The following is a 27,376-nucleotide window of genomic DNA, read 5'->3' as shown; positions in this document are numbered from 1 at the left end:
TCAGTCATGAGCCTGAGATTACTGGCAAACTATATTTAACTAGCCCTTGTCAACCACAGTCTTATACATGAGTCTACAGCTTCAGATCTTGTCATATCAAATAACTTCAAGACAGGAGATGAGGCTTATTGCTCTATCTTTTTCATAAAAGATGACTCTTTGAGCCATGAAGTGAAGTGAACAAAAAACAGTATCAGGTAAAATCAGAGAAACCTAGATAGAAAGCACTAAAATTGTGGTGGAGCAAGATGGCAGAGGAGTAGGAGACCTGGATTTCATCTGGTCTCAGGAATTCAGCTGAATAGAAAGCACTAAAATTGTTAAGAAAAAAATTGAATTTTACTGTGTAATAATTTACATGATACAGAAAAGTGGGTAAGAGAATGTTAATGCTTCTGCTAAGTATTGCCAAACTGCCTTATATGAATGTTGTACTTTCTATGACACTACTCCTTTTGTCACATCATCATCAACTCTGGGTTTTAATCACATGTCATTCTTACTGGAAGTCCACTGACTTTTTCAACAAAATCGACTGAACCCAAACATTTTTTAATGTTGTGGGTTATCATTCTAAACTTTGATCACTTTTCTCAGTTATCATATAATGATGGTTTATCCCTATACTAAGTAGCCTCAGAAAATATTTTTGACTGCTTTTGCATGACATATTTATGGTTTTCCTGCATTATTCATTCTAGTCAGGCTGTCAAAATCCTCTCTTTATAACCCCCTTCTACTTTCGATCTGCTGCAGCTTATTAAAGCTTATTATAATTCTGTCTAAAGTTAAACTACCTCTGAGTGAGAGCCTGGAATGTTCCCTCATGAATAAACTTATGACATCTATTTTGGCTGCTGAAGACGTTTGTTTGTTTATATCCTGGTTTTCATATGTGTTCTGAATACTTAAGGAAGCTGTGGACATGAGAGCTGGATAAGGAGAGATGGCAAGAGGTATTCAAAAGTAGAATCCTTAAAGGTACTTTTAAGAAGAGCTCTAGCTGCGAATCCTCTCAATCAAAGCACAGGAAATGAAGAGAATTAATATTTTATTTATGTGTGTTCCATATTAAACCAACTGTGAGGTATTAGAAAGTTGTGTTTTAAAATTTTAAATCTTAAAATGTTTAAAAGCCATAAAACAAATATGTAAAATATATTGTATGAAAATAGGAAAACATTTCACCATATTCCAGAGGTAGTCTAGCACAGTGGTTAGGAGTATGAACTCAGGAGCCAGATTCACTGGGTCTGAAACTCAGTTTCTCTGCTTTCTAGCAGGGTGACACTGAAGAATTCCCTTCCCAGCTCCATGCTTTCGTTTCTACATCTGTAAAGTGGAGGTGAGTTCACACTACCTACCTCTGTATTATTCTAAGGGAAATGAGTCAGACTGAGAAAGGCAAATACCTTAGGATTTCACTCATATGAGGAATCTCAAAACAAAAACCAGAAGCAGAATCAGACTGTAAATGCAGAGAACAAACATGGCTGCCGGCAGGGGGGCGGGGCAGGAGTTGGGGTTTGGGCAAAATGGGTGAAAGAGAGTGGGAGAGACAAGCTTCCAGTTGTGGAATAAGTCGGTCACAGGAATGAAAGGCACGGCATGAGGAATACAGTCAATGATACTGTAATAGCATCGTGTGGTGACAGATGGCAGCTACACTTATGAAGAGCACAGCATAACGTATAAACTTGTTGAAACACTATGTTGTACATCTGAAACTGATGAAACACTGCATGTCAACTATGCTCAAATACGAAAACTTTAAAAAATACTACCCACCTCTTAGGGTTGTTGGGAAGATGAAATGAGTTAATACATACGCACATAAACCAAGTAGAATATCACTTGGCACATAGTGAGCACAATTTAAATGAGGCCTTTTATTAAACAAGAGCTGTTTCACATTTTCTTTTGTTTTTGTTTTTAATCTTCAAAGTCCATTCTACATAATTTATATACTTGTACAGCACTGTAAGCTCTATAAGGTTAGAGATTTTGTCTTGTTTGTTACTTGAATTCAGTGTCTCGCATGGTGTTTAGGACAGCAGGAGCTCAGCATATTAGCTAAAAGAATGATTGAGTGGATCATGGTTGAAAAATTATGATTTTAGATGTACTAAAGGGCAATACCATTGTAGATGGGGAGTGAAATTATTTTCACTATAGTAAAGAATAAAGTGTCAGTGTTGGCAGGGCCAATTCGATCCTGATGAGTTTTGTGATAAAAAGCTTGTTTTTTGGAAGACTACTCCTTGGTATTTAACTTAACCTGAAGATCTGTTAATATCAAAAATGATGAGCTAGCAGCCATGTTAAAATTAAATTGTTCATTTTATCATTAGAAAAAAATGTAACAGATGGAAGGCAATACAAGCAGATTATGTAGGTTCTGTTCTGATTTACAATATTCCCATCATATAGGGGAAAATTTTGCCTTTTGTTCCTGTGACTGACTCATTCCACAACTGGAAGCCTGTCTCTCCTACCCCCTTTCACCCATTTTGCCCAAACCCCTACTCCTGCCTCTCTGGCAGCCATGTTTGTTCTCTGCATTTACAGTCTGATTCTACAGATATTGAAAATTGTAGTAAATAGAAACCGTTAGACTGTTTCTTTCTGATAGCAATACAATTATCTGAAGAGATTTTTAAAATTCACTCAAATGTATTAACATTTCTGTCAATGAAAAACACCACACATACAAGTAAAACAAGTTTAGAGAAATCTTGCAATGTATTTAAAGTCCAAAGCATACAACCTTAATACATAAAAGGTATGTGTAGGGAAAGAAAGCACACATAAAGAGAAAAATGGGCAACAGATATAACAGGCAGATACAAAATAAGAAACACAAATGGTCCCAATAAATCTCACTAGTAATAAAAATGCAAATTAAAATAAGAGATACACCCCCCACCCCTTGGAATTGGCAGGGTTTTTAATGATAATTATTCAGCTGACAAAACTGTGAGAAATGAGCACTCTCACACCCTCCTGGTGGTAGTGTGAATTTGTACTCCAGTCTGCAGAGCCATTTAGCAAAACAATGTCTAGAAAATGTTTATACCCTTTGACTCAGCAAGTTTACTTCTAGGAATATACTCCATAAAACAATTGGGCAAGTAGGCACCTAGAAACATGCAAGGATATTTATCATATAAGTTGCTTCTAATATTGAGAAACCCGAAAGTGACTTAGATGTTGGTTTGATTGGCTTTGAACTAATTAAATACATTGAGATGTGCTATATGCCAAGAAATACTACACCATTTATTGATTTTTTATTATATACTACTTACCTTATTTGCATTATTTCATCGACTCCTCACCACAACACTAGGGACTACTTAGTTCCCCATATTGCAAATGAAAAAACTGATAATCAGAATAAACGTCATGTCCCAAAATTCAAAACTAGGTCTATCAAATGCCAAGGCTCAGGCTCTTAAGATTATGCTGTGTTGTAGTATTTGGTGGCTTGGAAAGAAGTGAAAAGAGCAGGGGTGCCTGGGTGGCTCAGTCAGTTAAGCATCTGCCTTCAGCTCAGGTCATGATCCCAGGGTCCTGGGATCGAGCCCCGCATCGAGCCCCACATCAAGCCCCGCATCAGGCTCCTTGCTCAGTGGGGAGCCTGCTTCTCCCTCTGCCTGCCACTCCCCATGCTTGTGTTCTCTTTCTGGCCCTCTCTCTGAGAAATAAATAAAATCTTAAAAAAAAAAGTGAGAAGAGCAGATGTCAAATAATGCATAGGTATGATCCCATTTTTATTATAATTATAGATAAAGATATATAACCAGGCGCTGTTGTTGTAGGAGACTTTAATACACTTCTTTTTCACATATGTTTTCTTTAATAACCGTATTAGTTCATGTAATTTTGAAAGTTCTATTTTCAAATGAATTGACTTGTTTTACTTAATTGCCAAATTGCTAGAGTCATATTTAGGAACTCAATTAAAATCAAAGATCATTCTAGTACAAGAGAGAAGTGTGTGTAAGTGTGTGCGTGTGTTTGTGTGTGAGCATACTGCAAGTATTGTAATGGAAACTAGTTAGCTGACTTTTCCATTTAGTGGTAAATGTGTTCCACTAAGTTTATTTCAATAACTGAAATAATCCACTTCTTACACAGAACAGCTCTATCCCATGCCTTAGAGAAACCTGTCAGAAGTAAATATAGCTAACTGGGTCATGGTTTTACATAGTCATCTCTGCACTCAATTTAAAATTTGTCCTTTGTTTACCATAATCTGAGTGAAATAATTTTATAATAATGGTAATAGTGAAATCACTGTCGCTCTTTTGATAATTCAGTTGCCAAAGGCATCATCATAACATTTAATTTATAAATGTAATTCAATTCATGTTTATGCTCTGTGCCAGATAAGGGGGAAATAACAACATGGCCCTTGTCCCCGTAAGGCACACTGTCTGTTGATGGAAAGGGTTATTCCATGCAATGTATGTTTTTATGTAGCAAAAAGTATATTATGGGAAGTTGAAAAGTGATTAAATAAATGGCCTTAAGTCTTTTATTCAGTTAGTAACTGGGTGCCAGAAGATACTGTGTCCTAGATACCATGGACACAACAAAACCAGTAAAACGTAGTTATTGGTCCCCGAGTGGCTCAGTCTAGTAGGGTAATCACAAAATGATTAGCAAAAATGATTTTTGCAGAAGGTGTAATGGAGCCTTATCTAATTGAAGTGACAGGAGAGGAGCTGAAAAAAAAATGTTTCACTTATGACAAGCAAAATGTGATGAAGTGAAGAACCTCCTCTTGGAAATGTTTCAATGAGCCAGTACACTGAATATGAATGCCTGTTGTATTTCAACACCATTTCCATGCCTCATAACTGCAATCTGGGCCAGGTTCTCCTTTTCATAGGCCAGAGCTGCCACTAGAGGTATACATTATCACAATCATATAGTCCAAAATGCTTCCTCCTGTCTTGAAATTACTGAAGCGTTTTCTCCCTTGGAGTCAGAAAGTAGAAAGCAAAAGATCCAAGTCAGAAATCAGTCATGTGAGTGGTTTGCCCTCGTGGTTGAACACCCACACTTTTATTTATTTTTATGTTTTTATTTTAATTCCAGTGAGTTAGCATACAGTGTAATATGAGTTTCAGGTGTACAGTACAGTGATTCAACACTTCCATACAACACCCTGTGCTCATCAGGACAAGTGTGCTCCTTAATCCCGATCACCTTTTTCACCCATCCCCCACCCACCTCCCCTAGGGTAACCAGCAGTTGGTTCTCTAGAGTTGGAAGTCTGTTTCTTGGTTTGTTTCTCTCTCTCTTTTCCCTCTGCTCATTTGTTTTGTTCCTTAAATTCCACATATGAGTGAAATCATATGGTATTTGTCTTTGACTGACTTGTTTCACTTAGCATAATACTCTCTAGGTCCGTCCATGTTGGGGCAAATGGCAAGATTTCATTCTTTTTGATGGTTGAGTAATATTCCATTATATATATATATATATATATATATATATATATATACACCACCTTTCCTTTAACCATTCATCTACCAAGGGACACTTGGGCTGCTTCCATAATTTGGCTATCGTAGATAATGCTGCTATAAACATCAGGGTGCATGTATCCCTTTGAATTAGTCTTTTTTGTATTCTTTGGGTAAATACCTAGTAGTGCAGTTGGACACCCACCCTTTTAAACTAGATCTTCATTATTCACTAGGTTTCTCCAAGAAACAACTTGGGAAAAGCTTCAGCCCTCACACCAGCATTCTAGGGCTTGAGAATCAATGGTATTGAGGGCTGAGTTACTGCAGTTGGTGATCCTCTCAGCAAATCAAAACTCGACAATCCCCATTACTGTGCCTTCTTGCAGACCTCATCTCTGGCTTCTAAACACTTAAACATCACTGGCCATGACAATGGGTTAGAAATGGATAGTAAAGGAAAAGTCATTTAGGTCATCAACACCTTTGGCCTGACTATTGGAAATGCAACAATATTACTCCCTCTAGTCTTGCTCTAGCAAGATTGTTGATAAGAAAGAATGAGCTTTCTTATATTCAAATTTGTTTGTCAGGCTGGTAAATATTTTCAGACTCTTTAATCCATTTTCCTGGGCAATGAAGTCCCCACTCTTTTTCCTGGCACACAATGTCTTTACACCAACCTCTCCAGCCATAACTCTCACCATCTACTTTCTCACACCGCAGGCTCCACCTAACTCGATCCTCCTGGAACCACTTACTTATCTTTTACTACCTAGTTTGAACATTAACTGATACTTTCTCCAAAATAAAAATAATCTTTTTACTCCTTTGGAATCCCACCCTCTACTTACATTTATTTATAAAATATTTACCCTCTCTATTCAACTAAAAACTCCATAAAGGGAATGCTTTTGTCTTAGGTGTCTTTAAAAAGGCATTCCTAGCATTATACTTACAATATAGTTGCTACTCAGTAGATTTTTATTGAATGAATTAATGAGTACCCTAAGCAGATATTGATTGAATCTAAAATTTTGGCACAGAAGGATGTCTATACAGGGAAAGAAGAAAAAAATTCTGGATCTGTCCGTGTAAGCAAAATTCGAACGGAAAAGATATAAAGGTCATATTAGAGTATCCTAAGGCAAAATTCAGATCTTTGAGACAAATTTGAAAATGTAGTATGATAACCAGAGAAAATAGACCATAATAGGCCTATTTTTCTTTTTGCACACGAATCTTCACATGTCAAGAGAAAAGAACAGTTAAAATTGAAGGGATAATGGTTGGGGAAAATAGTGAAAATAATTGCTTCGTATTACTAAGGTAGTAACAGGAAATGATCATCTGGCAATTGGAGTAGAGCTCGGGGCTTTTTTCTTTACACAGTGAATGAATTTCTGATGTAATTATGGCAGGAGACCCAAAATTGCTGTTCTCTCCATTAAAGACCCCATAGATGTAACAGGGAAATCCAAATCACTTCCTTAAATGCTTCAATGTGATGAGTTTGGTTATCTAAATCAGAAACTAACTCCTCGTGAAGAGAAAGGAAACAGGCATTTTGTCCTCAAATACTGGTGAATAAAGCCACTGGTGGGTTGTGCTAGGAGTCCCCAAAAGATAAGGTCCCCGCCTCTGTGGCACCTGTATTCTAAAACTAAAACAAATTATCAAGTTTAAAAGGTGAAACCTTGAAATTTTATCGTGCACTTCTTTCACTGTTTTTTTTTTAAAGATTTAATTTAATTTATTATTTATTTTAGAGACAGAGAGAGAATGTGAGCAGAGGGGAGGAACAGAGGGAGAGGGACAAGCAGACTCTGCTGAGCGTGGAGCCCAGTGTGGGGCTCGATCTCAAGACCCTGAGATCATGACCTGAGCTGAAACCAAGAGTCAGACACTTGACCAATTGAGCCACCCAGGCGCCCCACTTCTTTTATTGTTGTTGGTGCTATGTGTGCATCCACACTTGACTCTAAGTTCAACTGGGTATTTCATGAAGGATACAGATAAAGAAATCTTGCCCTCATTCAGTGGATGGAGTTAAGCAAATAAATGAGTAGAATACATAGTGTATCACTTGGTGACATATGGGGAAAAATAAAATGGGACAGGAGTGAAGGAAGAAGGCAGGGTGGGGGTCGCCTCACTGCTCCAGAGCCATATGTAGGTTAGAATCCTGAAAAGTACTAGCCCTTGTGTGGTAATAATTGGAAATCAAGAAAACAGGCACAATATCATTTGCCTTGATGATCTCAAGGTAAACGATGGACGGGAGGCATTGAATGTTGACCAGAAAGGGAGGGGTTCTTATTAGAAGGGCACAGAGCTCTTAGCATCCTTTCACTCCTGCCAACAAGTGCATGGAGGTTTGAGACTGGGCAGTAGTAACCAGAATAAAGTCATCTTCTGGATTTCTGCCATGCAGATAGGAGAAGCCTTGGGTGTAATGTTCTGATCCAGATCCCACTGAGGTCAGGGACTTCCCACCCTTGGTCAAGTTCAAAAAGTCTGGAAAATAGGATATTGGAAGAAAACACACTGCTAACACCTTGCCATTGCTTGTGATACTATTCAATTACAAATTTACAAACTTCTAATAAGAGATCTTCAGATTTGGGGTGCCTGGGGGGCTCAGTAGGTTAAGTGTTCAACTCTTGATTTTGGCTGAGGTCATGATCTCAGGGTCTTGAGATGGAGCCATGTGTTGGGCTCTGTGCTGGACCTTGAGCCTGCTTAAGATTCTCTCTCTCCTGCTCCCTCAATCCCTTCCCTACTGTCTCCCCGCCCCGCCAAAAAATGAGGTCTTCAGATTCAAAAATAGTTTTTGATTTAAACAAAAGCTGAATCACAGAAACAAGAAATTGTCTTAGGGAGAAGAGACTGGGGCAAGCTACCTCTATGCTCCCAAGAGTCCTTGCTGACAGTGAAAATAACGTGAATAAAGTTTGTAAATTTGTAATTGAATAGTATCACAAGCAATAGAGAATCTCCACATATTCCTTTTCTGTGAGAGGAGTCTATTACTAAAGATGCATCAGCAAAACCCATAATTTATGCTTTCTATCTAGTCTCTATATACTCTAAGCCCATCATTTTGGAAATGAGTCTCAGGAATCAGGGAGGTAGAATAAGAAATTTCGTTCTCTATCAAAGCTCACCCAGAGTTGACAGTTTAGGAAGAGCAATGAGACATGTAACCAAATAACTAAAAAACCAACTGTTGCCAGGTTCGGGTTACCCTTCTGAGCCATGACAGTTCTCTGGGGCCCTTGAGAAACTTCAAGACAGTCAAATACCAATGTGGTTTTCCTTAGCTTGGAGATTTCATTATTCTCATGAAGCTGTATGTGAAATGAAGCTGTCATTCATGAAGCTGTCACAAGGAAGATAGAGCAGCCAACAACTCAGGACTGCTCGACGATGTAAATTTTTGACCAAGATTTATGAAGTTCCAAGAAATCATTTTTCCTACATTTCACAATCTTTTCCAACTTTCAGCTTCCACTTAACATGCCACCCTGATCCCTCCCATTATCAGGAAAGACGGGATGAATTTGTGTTTCATTGCAACTTTAAAAACCCTTAGTTAAGAAATGGTTGTTGTTGGCTCACAAGCACCTGACCTCTGTCTGTCCTCTATGAACCAGCACTGTACTTTTTTGTACCTTTCTAGACATCCTGACACTTACATTTCTTCTCTATGTACAGAATGATTATAAGATTAGAGATAGCCTATGTATTAACTAAGAAAATAGTAAAAGTCTTTGTAAGCAGAAAGAAGGTAGGTTATCAGGGAATGGCTTCTTTGACTAGTTAAGGAAGGGCAGGGTAGAAGCCTATGATATTGCCTTCTCCAAGAGCAAATGACTCCAGAGCTATGATGTTTAGTTGAGGTATCCAGAAGTCTCCTCCAATTTAGATTGAAATAAAACCAACACTACATGGTTTGGTCTCGTGCCAAATGAAAGATGTACACCTCTTTTCCAGGGAGGATATGGCAGTGACACCTCCTTCTGGAAGCCTTAGGCTTTCATCAGGCTGAAATAGGGGAGTCAGAATGGGAGTGAAGGCAACATTTGGGGAGTGGGGGTGGTAAGGATGTGCCAGAAAGGGGTGTTCTGAAAAGAGGTATAGGGCTGGAAAGGTTTAAATCATGTCAGGAGGCAGTAATTGGATCAGTTTACCTAGAGTGAAAGTTTCAAACAGGGCAATGGTTAAAAATGAGATTGGAAAAGTAAATTTGAAACAGATTGTATGAGTCTTTGAATGCCACAAGGTTGTAAACTGGATTTAAGATTTTCAGCTATAAGTGATCAGTGACAGATCTGATTCTTGTGCCTTATTTATCATTACACAGAGAATATCATCATCTTTTTCCAAACAAAAGCTATCTCTAGAAATCACTTTGGATAGTAGAAATCATTGATCTCAGAAGGTCCTGTCTTTTCTGATTGCTTAAATACTTTCAGATATAGCATATATCTTCGAGACTGACCAACTATGATGTATCTATGTGTCATTACTACTGGTGGTTCCAACACATGTTCCATCACTTTAACGTCCTTCTCTTTGGATCTTGTAAGAATGCCCATCGAAAATACATACAGAAAGGAAAAGAAAAAAGAAAAGAAGAGAAAAGAAAAGATGTACATAGATGTATTAGAGTAAGACAGAGAAACTAACTTATTTCAAAACAGTAACAAGGCCATCCCATCGTTGATTCTTCCCCTGAATACTGAAATAATTTAACTCTCAGGAGTACCATTAATTGACAGGCACATGGTGACAGAATGTGTTATCTGCTCTTTGAGTTAATTTGTATTGATCCCCCAAAAAATGTCATTGGAAGCTGCTGTTGCAAAACCATCTCCCTCAAACTGCTGATGAATTTTACGTCAAGACATCTAAAGATGATAATCTGAAGAATGAAACATAAAATTCAGCAACTTTTAAATGAAAAGGTTCTCTTTTAAAAATAACTTGTATCACAATGGCTGAAGATAATTCAAGGATGTCTTTATGCATGCATCATACACTTGAAGACAGAAAAAGAGAAACTCTGGCTTGTTTGTATTAGAGAATGATTATAATTATTTTCATATGAAAAGTGATTCTAGGCTAGGCTTTCCCAGGGATATTTTCTATTAATTGCTTTTTTCTTGTGAATGGGACATGTTTTCTTGTTTCTTTACATGCCTTATAATTTTTTTGAAATTTTTTTTGAAAACTGGACATTTTGAATACTATAATGTGGCAACTCTGAAAATTAGATTCTCCACCTACCTTAAGGTTTCTTGTTGCTGCCTGTGTGGTTATTTACTGGCTTTTTAAAATTAATTTTGTAGTATCTGTATTCTTTCTTGTGTATGGCCAACTTAAATCTCTGTTCCATTAACTGAGTTGTAGCTAGTGATTGTAGAGCATTTTCCTTCAGTACCTGGAACCAAACCAAACCAAACTAAAGATTATTCCAGTCTTTGTAGATCAGATTGTGTTGGGGCACTCTTTAATTGCTTAGCCAGGAAGTTTAAAACTCTACCTTAGTCTTCACTTCTTGGTTGTACAGAGTCTGAAGGTTGGCCAGTAGTGAGAGCTTAAGGACTTCTCAGGTCATTTCTGATAATGTGTTCTGACCTAGGCATTCATGGAGACTTCTAGAGTCTTTAGAATTCATGGGAGTTTTTCAAAGCCTTTATCCTCCACATGTTTTCTTCCCAAGATTCTTCCTTCCTATGGTTTTTTTTTTTTTTTTTTGGCATATTTCTTACCCCAACCATTACCTTTTGTCCTGGGCAGCAATACCTAAGGTATTTGCCTCTAAGTAGTTTTGACAAACAGTGCCCAGGGGAGCTACTTCAGTCCTGGCGAAGCTCTGAGATGGGCAAAACAAAGGCAAATGCTTATTCCAATCCCTCAGGGAGCCATAGGCGGCAGGGTCAAAACATCCATAATTCTTTGAGAGGAAAATCCATATTGCTTTCTCTTGTACCAGCAACCTTCACTTGGGGCGTGCCATTCAAAGCTCCTGTCACACTAAGGTGTAGGAGATGATAACAGGGTACATTGAAATGACACAGAGCTCTTGCACCAAAATTCAGCACTTTTTCTTCGTTAAGCATTTCCTTGGTTGTTGTAAGTTTAGATTAGATTCCAGAGTTCTGGAAAAGTTGAATCTGACAGTTTTTGTCAGCTTCTCTGTTGCTCATGTGAAAGGTTGGCATTTTAGACTTCCTTCCTCTGCCAGACATCACTTTTATTACTCTTAAGTATTTGTCCCTGTGCATTGAAAACCAAAGTAGACATCTATGATCTGAAATTGCTTGGAATTCCGAGTCTCTACTGATTATCTTTTATTGTGTGTCTCAGTCTCTGATAAAAGGGACGGGGAGACACTACTGAGGTTAGCCAAGTTAGTAATGAGGTCTTACTATGTACAAGTCAGGCATTGTCTTCACTCAGTCAGTCTACACAGTCAGTTCCCACAGTCATGGGAAGTGGCCCTTCTTATGTACATTTACAGAGGCTAAAAATAAAGTGCAGTCATGTTGAGTGACTTGCTCAAAGTTACACTGTTAGTAAAGATATGGCACCGGGATTTGAATCCACATGGTCTGGCTCCAGAGCCTGTGCTCTGGACTACCACCCTCTACTACCCATACTACAGAGAAATAGTCATCAATTAAGAATAATAACGATGAGGGGCGCCTGGGTGGCTCAGTCATTAAGTGTCTGCCTTCGGCTCAGGTCATGATCCCAGGGTCCTGGGATAGAGCCCCACATCAGGCTCCGTGCTTGGCGGGAAGCCTGCTTCTCCCTCTCCCACTCCCCCTGCTTGTGTTCCCTCTCTCACTGTGTCTCTCTCTGTCAAATAAATAAATCAAATCTTTAAAAAAAAAAGAATAATAACAATGAGGATAAAAGCTTTCATGCCAGGGTGCCTGGGTGGCTCAGTTGGTTGGGCGACTGCCTTCGGCTCAGGTCATGATCCTGGAGTCCCGGGATCGAGTCCCACATCAGGCTCCCTGCTTGGCAGGGAGTCTGCTTCTCCCTCTGACCCTCTTCCCTCTCGTGCTTTCTATCTCTCATTCTCTCTCTCTCTGAAATAAATAAATAAAATTTTAAAAAAAATTAAAAAAAAAAAAGCTTTCATGCCAATCTGTTTCTTTTGCTGGAGTTATTTGTTTTCTGTGTCATAGATACACACTAGCATAAGGAGTTCCAGTCTGGGAAGCCTGGGTGGCTCAGTCGGTTGGGCATCCAACTGTTGATTTTGGCTCAGGTCATGGTCTCTGGGTTGTGGGATCAAGCCCCGTGTCGAGCTCCTCGCTGGCTGTGGATTCTGCTTAGGATTCTCTCTCTCCCACTCTCTCTGCCCCTCTCCCTGATCTCTAAAAAATAAAAATAAGAGTTCCAGTCTCATGGAAGAGAATTGATTGATTTGGAAGTTCCTTCCTTGTCAGTCTTCATGTACTATTTTGCTGTGGTTTCATTATTCTTTTTGCTTTGCTTTTGCCCTTGTCAATCCCTTTGAGATGAACCTAATGCTAGTACTGATTTTATCTATTTTAACTTATTTTGATATATTCCCATTGGGTGGCCAATAATTAGGTTGCTTAAGTGGCCTTTTGAAATCACATTTCTTCCTAATTGGCACATAATTCTAGGTTGTGACATTTGTGGGTATTGATTTATGTTTTCTCTTATGTTAACTTCTAGGATATCGTTTATAAAATTAAATAATAATTCTCCAAATTAAAGCAAATTTGGTGGACCACCACTCCCTCGTGTAAGAGTAGATTTGAAATCTCTTTGACAGAAGCTGAAGTGAGCTCTTAAACTCAGCTGCATTAATGTCAGGAGTCTGTAGAAGAACGTTACAACTGCTAAGTGGAAGATTAACTAAAGAATATAACAAACATCACAAAAAATGAAAGCAGATTTGTGGATTTAGAGAATTTGATACCATAACCACAACAGGAGAAAATGACATGGTGTTTGAATTGCAAGGCTCTGAGATACCACTGATTTTTCTTTACCCCTTGAAACGAATTGAAGTTGGTAGAAAAGCTCATGAAAAAAATAGCATTCATGATATACACATGCCTGGCATCTTTTTGAAGTCACAGGATTGCCGTAATCTTTTCCTGAGAAGTAATTTGCTACAAATCATCTGAACAACTCTCTAAAATATTTTACAGTGTAATCCCTAATTGGGTAAATTAGAGACATTGTGTTTTTTTTTTTAAACTACAATTAGCAAGAAAATGGCTCAAAATTCCATTGAAAAAATGCTATGTTGTTTTTAAGTGCTTAATTACTAAGCAAATTAAATATATGTTAACGTCTGCACAAAATAACTCTGCATTAAATTACTATAAAAATGAGGAAAGTCTAAACTCTGTTCTCTCAGAAACTGAGTTTCTCCAGGTCTGAGATGGGACAGGAGGAGGGTCATTAACACCTGTTAGAAAAGAAACAAGGTGAGCCCCTGTGACTCAGCATCTCCACACCTTGAACTCGGTCTGGGTCTGGGACTCGGGATGAACCAGGCCATCAGTGGGGACTTCGGAGAGACTCACAGAGGGATGCCAAATCCCACCATGCTCCATAGCAGGTTTCTTGTTCTCCTGAGGCCAGATGTCACGGGCACTCCGTAGCCTGGCCATCCAGGGCCCTGTGGGAGGTTACCTGATGAGGGCATCGTGGGAGACACCTGACTCCCACAGAGGCCCTGAGAGCCCCCCCACAGGGGGTCCGACTCCAGCAGCCTTCCCCTCTTGGCATTGGGAAGGCAGCGTGGGGAGGCCCTAGCTCTGGAAAAATCAAGGACAAGCCCCAAATAGAGTCCTTCGTCCTACAGGACAGCAAACCAAGCCTTAATCACAGTGTCAACCTCTCCCAGGAAGGACCTTTTAAGTAACAGTCAATCTGAACTTTCTGGACCAGCACTACTGAGTTCATCTGCATGGTAAAAACCCAGTTGTTCCCTCCCTACCCCAAAAGAAGAGGAAACAATCCTTTTTTTGTTTTGTTTCTCTAATCACTTCCTTGCCCCTCCCTCCTGCCCTTCCTTGCCCTACCCTCCTGCCTAGAAAAACCCCCCATTTTGTACAACTCGGACCATCTCTCTACTTGCTAGAAGGGATGTTGCTCCCTCACAAATGACTTAATAAAGCCAATCAGATCTTCAAACGGACTCCATCGAATTTTTGTTCTTTAACATATCTATAAGCCGAGAGCATGTTTGTCTTAATCCGTTTGTGTTGCTATAACAAAATACCACAAAGTGGGGAGCCTATATACAACAGAAACTTATGTCTCATAATTTTGAAGGCTAGAAGTCCAAGACTGGGAGCCAGCAGATTCAGTATGGTGGCTGGTGAGGGCCCACTTCCTGGTTCATAGTTAGTGCCATCCTGTGTCCTCACATGGTGGAAGGGTCTAGGGAGACCTCTGGAGTCTCTTATAAGGTCACCAATTATGACCTAATCACCTCGCAAAGGCCCCATCTCCTAACACAACATCTTTGGGGGTTAGGGTTTCAACATATGAAATTTGGGGGGACACAAACATTCAGACCAGAGTAATGTCTATGGGCATTTCGTTGCCCTCATGTCAGCTTCCCCTCCATACCCCTACTGAAAGGCACAGGCATGGGAGCACGAAGACACACATACACACCTCCAAAACCGACTTCCCCTCAAGAAGCCAGCTGGTAAAATCAGTCTATGAGTTAGTAAGGGATTTGCAGGGCTTTAGATATTCACCAAAAAGAATATGTTCTTCTCTTATGTTCTCAGAATTCTGTTGCCTTTTGTTGGGATGTGCCAGATAAAAATCACATGTGGAGCTTGGTAAGGAGATTCTTCGCTTAAAAGGATTATTGCCATAATGGGAGGTTGCTTAGTGTAATAGGGGAGAGAGACTATTGCAATAGAGAGGACACTCCAAACATGGGATCAGCAAGTGTTTCAAAAATGAGGCAGAAAGGAATTTTCTTTCATGGGGAAGGATAAACAAGGTTAGAAAGAACCAGATGGGGTGGAGTGGGGGGAATAAGTAGCATGATTAGACAGTTGAGCAGGAAATGTTTTTCCTTTGAGTCAGGTTACCCTATCTTAGGTGGGGCCCTTAAGGAGGGATTGTTCTGCATTGCAATGCCGGCTGAAGGTAGATATAATTCTTGGGCCTCGGGGAAGAAGAGAAAATCAAAGTTTGATTTAGTCAGGTTAGCAGGTATATTGTGTAGATTGGTCAGTGTCTACAATCAGTTCAGCTAATCATTTATAAAGCAACAAATGGGAATTTGGTAGATCCGTGTCTGGCCTGGTCCTAGGTACAACAAGGAGGTCATCCCTGAGTCTTGTCTCAGTCACGTGGGGACATGTGATTCTTTTCAGTAACCCCTTTCCTGGAACACAAAAGGGTCAAGGAATTTCTTAATCTGGATGTTTTCCAGGTGCACTGGGCTTAAGTAAAGTTCAACGTTGTCAGATGTAAATGAAAAGATGACGAACCAAGTAATCAGTCAGTGTGAATACCTCTTGTACATTAGGAACACACGTTCTGTATCAAGCCTACCGGAGCTAGTACCACTCTCACAATTTCCCCTGTGCCAAGGTTCTTGACTGCAAAGATCACCTTTTCAGCTGGATCACTGCTTGGGGGCTTCCTGTTTCACCAAAAACAAGAGGACTTGCTTGTCCTTCCATTTTACCTTTCCGCCACCATCATAATCAGGATTGATCCCTTGCTCTAACTCCAGCTTGATGAGTAGTTTTCATATGCATTTCATCTTAGAGGCCTAATATGAAGGGAAGATTGAGAAATCATTTGGCAAAATGATTAAGTGATCAGCAAAGCTTAACAGATTTTCATGCTGTCAAGACCAGCTTATTAACTGAGACCATTTGGGAGTCTGATGTTCAGCCTGCCGCCAGGATTCAAAACTGACAAAGTTGTTTAGTGCCTTTGACCTGTCAGGCATCGTCTTTATATTCTTTCAGCAATCCCGCCTGAGTCCATTTGCCTCTTGTGCTTACATCTATTCTATCAAAACTAGCCCTCAGTGACTCAGTGCCCCAAAACCAGCTCTTCAGGAAATGTGCTGATAAAGTCAGTCACTTACAGGTATATAAAATTACTGCAGGGCTTAATATGGCAGCCTTCTAAGAAACACAATTTTATGGTGGTTGTAGTTATTACTCCGTTTGTTGCTTGGTTGTTGTTGTTTTGTTTTGTCTTTTTCCCAGGGATAGGAAAAGGAGACAGTTTATGATACTTAATGAATAGTAGCATGGTCTGTTAGATTTTTAGCTGGTCTGATCATTTTTGGTGCACCACACAGTACTGGAAGACTCTGCTGATGAAGACCCATTCCAAAATATGATAGTGTTGAAGTCAAAGCAATTCTATGAACTTGTGTCTCCACAGAAAGCCTCCTACTGGATCAGGCCAGAGTGTGCAGGGGGCAGGCTTTCCAGCAGACTGTCTGCATTTGAGTTTTCTGGTTTACCAGAAACCTGTGCGTGCTAGTCCTGCCTTCCCACTTTCCCACAGCTTCCTGTTACCACTCTGATCTCATTTTCTAATTCTCTCCCACTCCTTGCTTCCCTGAATATGCCAGGCCTGCCCCAGCCTTAGGACCTTTTTTTAGTGGTGCCCTCGGCCTGGACTATTTCTTCTCCAGAGAGCCACTACTCCCGAATCTCCATCATGTCTTTGTCTAAATGTTTCTTTCTTGGTCAGGACAACCCCAAATGCCCTAATTCAAATCGCAACGTGCATCGCTCCACTCCCACCCTGACACTCCTGATCCTTCTTACCTGGTTCTACTTGTTATCACACAGCAGTTGTCATACTCAGGCGTCCCATATCACTTTTATTATAGTCATTGTCTTGTTCCACTAGAGTGAGAGTGGAATTTTGGCAACTTTGTTTATTGCTGTACCTTGGTCCTGAAATCATGCTCAGAGCCTAGTAGGTAATCCATAATTATGTGGTAAGTTAATTAACTCTCTGTTAAGTCAAAATGATTTTTAATAGATAATAAAATGACAGACAGTATAATTAAACACTTTTCCATGATATAAAACTATTTCAAATACATACATTCATCCTGAGTGTGATCTATTTCAAATTAACAGCCAATTTCACAGTTGTTCTTTTTGGTATGAAAAGAATAATTGGATGTGGTCAGGCAAAGAGCCTTGCCAGGCCTTTTGTTTATCCTGGAGGTGGAAACACTTCCTTATGTATTGCAAATCTTTCTTCTATTACCCGTTGTCACAAATATTACGTATTTTCAACTTTAGATGTCTTTCCTGATGATAGGAAAGGTTAAAACGGAGGTTCTAGTAAAGTCTCTGATGTCCTTATAAACAAAAAATGAAAAATGTTTTCTCCCCTTCCACTAGTCAGATATACTTAGTCATGACTCTTTCTCATACGATGACTCTTCTGTCCTATAAATACACTTCTCCCTTCCTGCTCAAGGCAGTCCTTCCTTAGAGCACCTTGCTATCCTTCAAGATGGCTGACTCAAATCAGAGAAGGAACTTGCAACTGTGGAGTTAATGGCATGCAAACTCCACTTTGTTTTCACTATCTTGTAGAGAAGACTGATTATATCTGAAGAAAGGTAGTAAATGATTGCTGGAAGGAAAAGAAAAAAAAAATCAATTCCAACTGTCTCTAAGGAGCAAAGTAAATCTAAAAAACAAATGTTCATTCAGGATTCCCAGACCCAAGAGAGCACATGAGGGGAGTCACAGTCTGTTAATCCCAGAGATACCAATCCCACAGAGTGAGAAATTCAGAAGGACCATATTGTTAAGAACCTACTGAAATAGCATTCAGAGCAAACAGTGAAAATGATGCTGGCTGTGAACTGTTCATTTGAAAGGAGCCTTGGAGGTGCAAATGCTACAAATCCAAGAAAGCTCAAAGACTAACAGGCCCACACAAGCTGATAGTGACTACACTGGGTTCTTGCTTCCTCTTTTCCAGAGCCCCAACATGAGAATCAATAGCGAAGGCACCACGATGATTACAGAATTACTCAAAATGAAATGTAAGAAAGAAGAGCTAGCTGAAATCATTCAGGCTGGAAAGAAGAATGGTCAGATTTTTGTGATGGATAGTAAACTGTTCCATGGACTATTAAAAGAAAGATGGCGACTACCTGTCCTCCACTGAACAGAAACAGATTTAAGCTGAAGGATAAAAGTTAGCAAGAGGCATATCCTGTCTTTTAGAGATTAGTAAATCCTCTGGGTTTCTGATTTAGCAACCATGGGGTTTCTCTTTCCCTGGAAAGTAACTCGAACAGTTTCCCCATGTTCCTGGGATTGAGTGTGAAATCATGAAGAGAATGAATGCTTAGGCACTCTCCATTCAATGGAGCCATTTGTGTTCCCCAGCACTTTCATCTCTCCCTGCGCTGTCTCCTTCATTGCTTCCAGTGAGTGCCAGCATCGTTTTGTGAAATTCTACTCGCCAGTCTTCCCATTCCATTATTCAAAAACCTATCTACTGAGTACCACCTCTGTGCCTAGACAAGGAGGGTATAGAGGTCAGTAATAACAGATAAGACTGCCGCCATGGGGCTTATGTTGGGAGGGGAGGGCAACAGAAAAGGGAATCAACATGATTTCATATAGTGAGTAGTACTATGAAGAAAAACGGGATGTTTTGATAGCCAGTGATTGTGTGTGTGTGTATGTGTGTGTGTGTGTAGGAGGTTTTCAGATAGGGACTTAAGGAAGGCCTCTCTGAGGAAGTCACTGGTGAGCTGATGAGCAGGAGGCAACCCTATAAAGAGACAGGATAGAGGAAAAGCATACTCATTAGCCTACAATCCTGGGCATCCTCAACACCAGTGGATGTTCACTTAGTCTTTTTTCTTTTTTTTTTTTTGAAGATTTTATTTATTTGACAGATAGAGAAAGAGAGCACACAAGCAGGGGGAGCAGCAGAGGGAGAGGAACAAGCAGACTCCCCACTGAGCAGGGAGCCCAATGCTGGGCTCGATCCCAGGACCCTGAGATCATGACCTGAGCTGAAGGCAGACGCTTAACCAACTGAGCCACCCAGGCGCCCCATATGTTCACTTAGTCTTAAAAAAAAAAACAAAAACCTACATGTATCCTCACATAAATGGATATAAAGCTCTGACATTTTCCCTAAATGGCAACCAGGCACTCCAAACAAAAATTGAGATTGGGTGGTTGGAATTAATATTTTACCTCGTCAAACACTCAGGGGTTGCTGCTAATCATTTCACACTGAATCTCGCAGGCAGGGCGTGCTAGTGTGGAGATCTGAAGATTCAGCTTTTCATTCTGATGTGAACCGAGAATGATGGTTGACTGCAATATGAAGCATTAATGGTAACCACCCTGGATCCAGATTGCCTGCATTTGGACCCTGGCTCTAGCATTTACCAGCCCTGGGACTCTGAGCAAGTTACTTTAAAACCACTCTCAGCTGTAATGCCTCCATCCATAAACCATGGATAATAACGGTATCTACTCTAGAGAGTTGTTATAGCGATTAATTGCATTCATATTTGCAAAGCATAGAGAACAACACCTGAGACATAGTGAGTATTAAGTAATTGTTTGTTAAGCAAAAATAAAATAAAATGATTCGTTATTATGGATAACCTGAGCTAAATGTTGATGTAAACTGTAAGAATGTCTTCAAAATACTTGCTGCAGGAAAATCATTTAGCACATTGTGGATTAAGCTTCCATCAGTGCAAATTTATAATTCCATATGAGTTGAATGAAAGCTTCCTTTTGGATTATCCATGAAGGATATGCTAAGTAAATTGTTAATATAAAGTACTTTGTTGTGTTTGTTAACATTTCAGAGGGATTACATTTTTTTTGAAGTTAGCAGTATCTCTTTGTAAATGCACATCTGATGTGCTAATTGTTAGTCTTATCTTTTCATTTAATTTTTAGATAACATTCTATAAAGTGTCAGTTTGTACTGATGTATACCTAGAAATTCCATATAGCATATTTAGAATATACATAGGGGCACCTGGCTGGCTCAGTGGGTAGAGCATCTGACTCTTGATCTTGGGGTTGTGAGTTCGAGCCCCAGACGGGGTGTAGAGATTACTTAAAAACAAAATCTAAAAAAATTAAATTAAATTAAAAAATAAATAATAAAATATACATATAATTTCTGTATGTCAACCTAACTTTATTTTCTCTCCTGTTTTTTCCCTTCTCTTTCCAAGTCTTATGTGTAATAAAACAAAAGACAGGATACCTCAGGTAGGCAATTTTCAATGTGCTATGTTTTCTATAAAGACCAGACCTTTAGGGTGCCTGGGTGGCTCAGTTGGTTAAGCGACTGCCTTTGGCTCAGGTCATGATCCTGGAGTCCCGGGATAAAGTCCCACATAGGGCTCCCTGCTCAGCGGGGGGTCTGCTTCTCCCTCTGACCCTCTTCCCTCTCATGCTCTCTGTCTCTCATTCCCTCTCTCTCAAATAAATAAATAAAATCTTTAAAAAATAAAATAAAATAAAAATTAAAAACAAAAACAAAAACAACAAAAAACCAGACCTTTAGGGGCGCCTGGGTGGCTCAATCAGTTAAGCGTCTGCCTTTGGCTCAGGTCATGATCTCAGAGTCCTGGGATCGAGCCCCATGTCCAGCTCCCAGCTCAGCGGGGAGTCGGCTTCTCCCTCTCCCTATGCCGCTCCCCCTGCTTGTACTCTCTCCCTCACTTGCTCTCTCTCTCTCAAATAAATAAATAAATCTTTAAAGAAAAAAACAACGAACCTTTAAATTCTCTTTTTCCTTCTACCCAATGCTACACACGAAGATTATGGACTTTCTTAATTAAATATTGAGAAGTACCCTACCTAACATAGGCTTCATGAAACTCAGATTTTGTCTTGATGTCCAACATGCATGCCCTGGTGTCAGTGCCTTGTATTAGAGAGCATCTGAACAGCTCACCTTGCACTTTACCCCACATGGACTAAATACATGTATATATATATATATATATATTTTTTTTTTCCCCAGAAATAAGAAGCTGAAACATCACACCGCCACACTGCCATATGGAGTGACCACACTGTTTTCCTTGCCTAATACTGTGAGATTTTCAGACATTTGTATAATTACTTTTCTTTCTTTGTTTTTTAGATGGTATCTCTACAAAGCAATACTGTGAGGATTCAGCAGGTTTCAATTTATAATCCCCAATACTCGCTTTTGTAAGCAAGATATTGGCTCTCAATTACTGTGAAGCCAGGACCAAACCTTTGTCCTTGCACCTTGTGTAGTGCGGTGCTGATGCTCCTGGTCTGGTTTATGCCATCTATTAGGACTGTAATTTTGTTTTGTCTATCACAGCAAATCCCCCACCATGTGGGGGCCTCCAGGGATGGTGATGTGTGTCATCACTCAAGTGTTGGTAACTCCTCAAACAAGCTTCTTCACACTGAGTCATCTGCCTATTTGAAACCCCCAGAATCTATTCAGATCCCCACCCCCCCGCCCGATTCTTGGTAAATTAAAAAAGAAAAAAAAAGAAAAGAAGACAACTTGTCAATCAACCACAATTAGGTGCACCAAGAGACACTAGAGGTGAAGGGTATCTTGTGCATATGCAGGCCATGGATATTCCCACTGGGACCCGAGGAGTGTGCCATGCAAGAGAAGAACCCCTGGCGTGATCTGATGAGAACTAATGCTCTGCTTTTGACCCCTCAGCTGGTAATCGCCACTGTCTGGCCCACGTGGGCCGCTGGACCAGGCATGTAGCTACAAAAGCTGTCTGCCGCATGCTGTGATTTTCACACAGTTTTGTTTTCAGTGCCTCTTCTTTCATACTAATAGCATTTAACCATTCAAAAAATAGAAGTGGGTCTCCATTACATTTCAGGCGCTTGGCTGGGCACAGGGGAACACACGGATGAGCAAGACTTGGTCCCCACCTTCAACATGCTTTAGGGGTGGCAGAGATGATAAGTGTGTAAACAGTCTTATTCTCAGTAGAGAGCAGCGAATGCTAAGCTATGGAAGCTCAGAGAGCAAGCCAAGTTCCTAAAGGCAAGGTCACAGAGGATGGGGGAGGAGGAAATAGGGGTCATGATGGCATTTCCTGAGGGCATTAGGCCAATTGATTCTGAAGGTCTCCTTCCAACTCTGTTTCTGTGATATTTCTTATCCCGTATGTTAACTGTAATCACTGCTGACTTCCCGTTCAACAGTGCTCCACATACTTGAAGCCTGGTATTAAGGTCCTAAGAGAATAGTAGACTCTTTACCAGTAATTGAGAATGATGATTGAGTGTGATGACTTCAGAGCAAGTAGGCAACACTTAGCCTCTGTCCCATTAAACCCCAGCTAGATTGGAAGGAGGAAAGAAGAGAAGATAATTAGGAATTCCAACCTGACAAGCTTTGGAGAGGTCAGGGTAAAGGAGGTCATCTGGGAGCCAAATGTGTAAGACAACAGATTCTTTAAGAAGAGAGTAATGCTGTTCACTAACAAACGAATGACAAAAAGAGAGGAGAAAAAGCATGTAGGGTGAGAAGTATTATAGAAAGGAGGAGAGAGGAGCAGTTTATAAGCTGGCATGTATGGGAATCATCAGGAAACATGCTTACTATTCTCCCACACAATGTAACTGAGGCGCAGGGTGCAAGAGCCTCTGGCTTCAGGCATCCCAAACAGACCAGGGCTGGCTACTCGCAGCCAACAAAATCCAAAAGGCAGAAAGAACAGTGGTGGTGAAATGAGAAAGGTTTTTATTTCAGTGAGGCCAGCACCAAGAACACAGTGGACGAATGTCTCAGAGACTGTCTCCATAGTGCTGAACACACTTCTAGGTTTATATAAAGAAAACATGTGGGGCGCCTGGGTGGCTCAGTGGGTTAAGCATCTGCCTTCAGCTCAGGTCATGATCCCAGGGTCCTGGGATCCAGTCCCGCATCGGGCTCCCTGCTGAGCAGGGAGCCTGCTTCTCCCTCTCCCTGCTGCTTGTGCTCGCTCTCTCTCTCTGTCACTATCTCTGTCTCTCTCGCTCTCTCAAATAAATAAATAAAATCTTAAAAAAAAAAAGAAAAGAAAATATGGAACAGAGGTTGGTGGGTACAAGCAAGTGGGCAATAAAGGTCCGGTCGATGATTGTCATGGCGTCAGTCATGGCGAGGGCTTTCAGGCTCAGGGCTCAAGGCAGTCACTATTGCTTGAGAAGGTGGTTTCAGTTCCCATCACGGGATGCTTTACCCACCCCTGGGTCTTGTGTGAGTTAAGAGATAAGCTGGAGAGAAGAACTTAATTAGAAAGTCTGGACAGAGGTCAAAATGGAGGTAGTTAAAGTCCTCCATTTTGACCAGGTTGTTTCTAGAACAGATTCCATGATATTTTAAACATTCCAGATGGCATGTGTTTCAGCAGACCCAAATTACTGATAGCTAAAATCCAGAAACATTATCATATTAATTTATGATAAGACTTTTTTTTATGATAAGACTCTTTCAATGTGCTAAAAAAGAACATGCCCCTTTGGTAATTTATTGCAGATGTGATATTCATTCACACAGAGTCCTGATTTCCTCTGCCCTCTGCTTATCATTCATATGGACATTCCCCATTATGTGTTCCTGTCTGCTCACTTGCCTCGGTTGTCTGGGCTATATGAATGCCACCCTTCATGGGCACTCTTACTCACCTCATCTTTGCTCAGGTCTTGAATTCTATGTCATCTCCTCTGAGAAGCCTCTGGCCTCCAAGGGTGGGTCACGCACCTCTCCAACAGGTTATGCTAACACTCGGTAATTTCCTATGGTAACACATTACTACTGAAATTATAAAATCACTTGTGTGATCATTTAAGGTCTATGCTGTCCACTTCTTTCCTAGTTAGAATGTAAGCTCCGTAAAAGCAGGGGTCACCATGTCACCAGGCCTCATCAGAGAATCCAACACATGGTGGATACTCATTCAATATCTGTCGAAGGAATAGATGATTCAATTTAAATGGAATTATTAGGCTAAACATGTATGGATATATCTGAAGTTCTCGATACACTGTCACTAGTTTGATTTCAGAATATACAACTAAATGTCATCACCAATATTATAGAGAAATGCCGATTTCACTGCCGGCTCTCAGAATTACTTTTCAACTAGAAATGATAATTTTCTTTCTTTGAAGTCTATGGAGATTTAAAATATACTTCTTCATTTAGGACAAACTCTTTTTTTGATATTGCTAAAATGTATTTCTGGTATTTTAACATATATCTGATTATAGCAACATTATTCAAATTGGCCAAAAGCCACTATTACTAATACTTGGCACTTCCAGTTTGCTTTGGTGAAGTTGAAATCAATCTTCCTAAAGCATTGTATGCATGTTTGGTTTAATTGAGATTAGTGTATTGAGCACAACAGGCCCTGGCTCATTAAATTTTCTTATTTACTAAGAGTTAAACTGAAAATTACTTTCATCTCATCTCTTTTACAACTTTTGAAAATGTTAGGTGGTAGAAAAAATTCAGATCCCTACTTCAGACTGTAAATCAACATTGATTCCATATAGGATAAAAAGTGAAAGTTAAGAAAAGAAAAATTAGAGGAATATATAAGTTAAAGATGACTTCCCAAGTACACTATTTGAATATGCCCAGAACATCATAACAGTATAAATTTCAAATCATTTAAAAAGTAAGAATTTGTTTTCCACCAAAAGGAGAAAAATACTTACAACATATATGATTGGCAAAGAGTTCGTTTCTTCATTATAGAAAAATTCTTCAAAACATTAATTCACGACAACACAAAAAGGAAAAGTGACAAATGACATGGGAATCATTTCAGAAAGCATTTAAATAAATGGCTTCAAACATGAAACCATGTGTAACTCACTAATAATCAAATGAATGCAAATTAAAACAATAGGGTAATATTTTTGGCTATAAAATTGTCAAATTAAGATAAATTATATCCTGCTGTATTCATGGGTGTCCAGGGGCACAAGAACTCTCCCATGCTGATGGTGGGAGATTCATAGCCGTACAACTCTGTTGTTATGAAAAACTGGGAAACCTCAGACATTGCTGATGGGAATGTAAAATGTGCATAGAGGAGAAGAAAACTTGGTTCCTTCTCCCGTTCAGGGTCTTCCAGAGGGTCTAAGAATCAAATTGACGTGAGACAGATGAACAGGGAAAAAAAGTTTGCACACGGAGGCCCAATAATGAAATTGAGACCCAAAGAAATGACCAAGGCAGGAAATTTTTTTATACTTCTTAGACATTTGTACAATTACTAATCTTTCTTTGAAAGATTAATGTGATTTTAGTTTCTCAATGACTTTATAATATAGCAATAAAAGCAAATGAAGTACTGATCCAAACACAGGGAAGATGATTCTTGAAAACATGATGCTAAGAAAGAAGCCAGTCACAGAAGACCACATGTTGTATGATCCCATTTATATGAAAAGTCCGGAGTAGGCAACTCTCGAGAGATGCAAAATAGTGGATGCCCAGGGCTGGGCGGGGCGGGCAATGTTGAGAGGAGATGGGCATGGTGGTGGTGACTATGAAAGGGTATGTGGCTTCTTTGGGAGGGGTCATGAAAATCTTCTAAAATTGACTGTGGCAATGTTTGCACAACGATGTTAAGTATACTAAAAACTATTAGGGGCGCCTGGGTGGCTCAGTTGGTTAAGCGTCTGCCTTCAGCTCAGTTCATGATCCCAGGGTCTTGGGATTGAGCCCCGCATCAGGCTCCCTGCTCGGTGGGGAGTCTACTTCTCCCTCTCCCACTCCCCCTGCTTGTGTTCCCTCTCGCTGTCTCTGTCACTATCTGTCTCTCTCAAATAAATAAAATCTAAAAAAAAAACCTTTTAAACTGTACAATTTAAATGGTAGATTTGTATGTTAATTATATGTAATTAAAGTTGTTATAAACAATAAATAATACGGGAGTGCCCGGATGGTTCAGTCAGTTAAGCATCCTGACCCTGGGGTCCTGGGATCGAGCCCTGACCCACTCCCTGCTCAGCAGAGAGCCTGCTTCTCTCTCTGCCCCCACCCCCATTCGTGCCCCCCCAAATAAATAAAATCTTTAAAAACAATAATATGAAAAATGTTTTAAAAACTATCCAAAGGCAGGAAGAGGGGAAAAAACCTTCTAGACTAAGGGTGTCAGTTGGAACGAAGCTTAAAACCTGCCTACATTTTGATGTATTTTATAATATGAAAATACTTAACTATTTCTTCGTTCACTCAATCAACAAATATATTTGAAGGCCTACATGAAGCCTCCCTTTTAGCCAGAGAGCCAGACATTAGCCAGATATGTAAAAAGACTGAAAATTATAAATGTGATAGGAGTTATAAAGAAGATAAACATGATGTTATTAGAGCATGATCATTTAATATACGTGATGGGGATACAACAGTGATCAAATAGGCAAAAATCCCTGTCATCATGAAATTACAACCTAATAGGGAAACACAGAATGCAAACAATAAATTAGTAAAATATACAGTATACGTGATGCTTCTACTTCTATCGTGACAAAGTGGGACAAGAAATATGGGTCTTTGCTTAAAATAGGATGCTTCGAGAAGGCTTTTCTGAGGAGCAAAGATCTGAAGAAAGTGAGGCAGCTGACCATGAAGATATCTAGGAGCAGTATTCCAAATAGAAAGCAGGACTAGTGCAAAGGCCCTGAGGAGGAAGTATGCCTGACCATTAGGAAAGTCGCAAGGAGATCAGTGTAGCGGGAGCAGGGAGTCTAAGGGAAGGCTGTAATAGAAGTTTGAGGTGACGAAACTAAACTTTCCAAGGGGGCAGTCATAATTTTACTCTGAATGAGCTGGGAAGCCATTGGATC

Source organism: Eumetopias jubatus, unplaced genomic scaffold (genome assembly GCF_037043125.1).
Source record: "Eumetopias jubatus isolate StellerSeaLion01/CBP00866 unplaced genomic scaffold, mEumJub1_p1.0 scaffold_11, whole genome shotgun sequence".
NCBI lineage: Eukaryota > Metazoa > Chordata > Mammalia > Carnivora > Otariidae > Eumetopias > Eumetopias jubatus.
Note: the sequence above shows the minus strand (reverse complement) of the source record.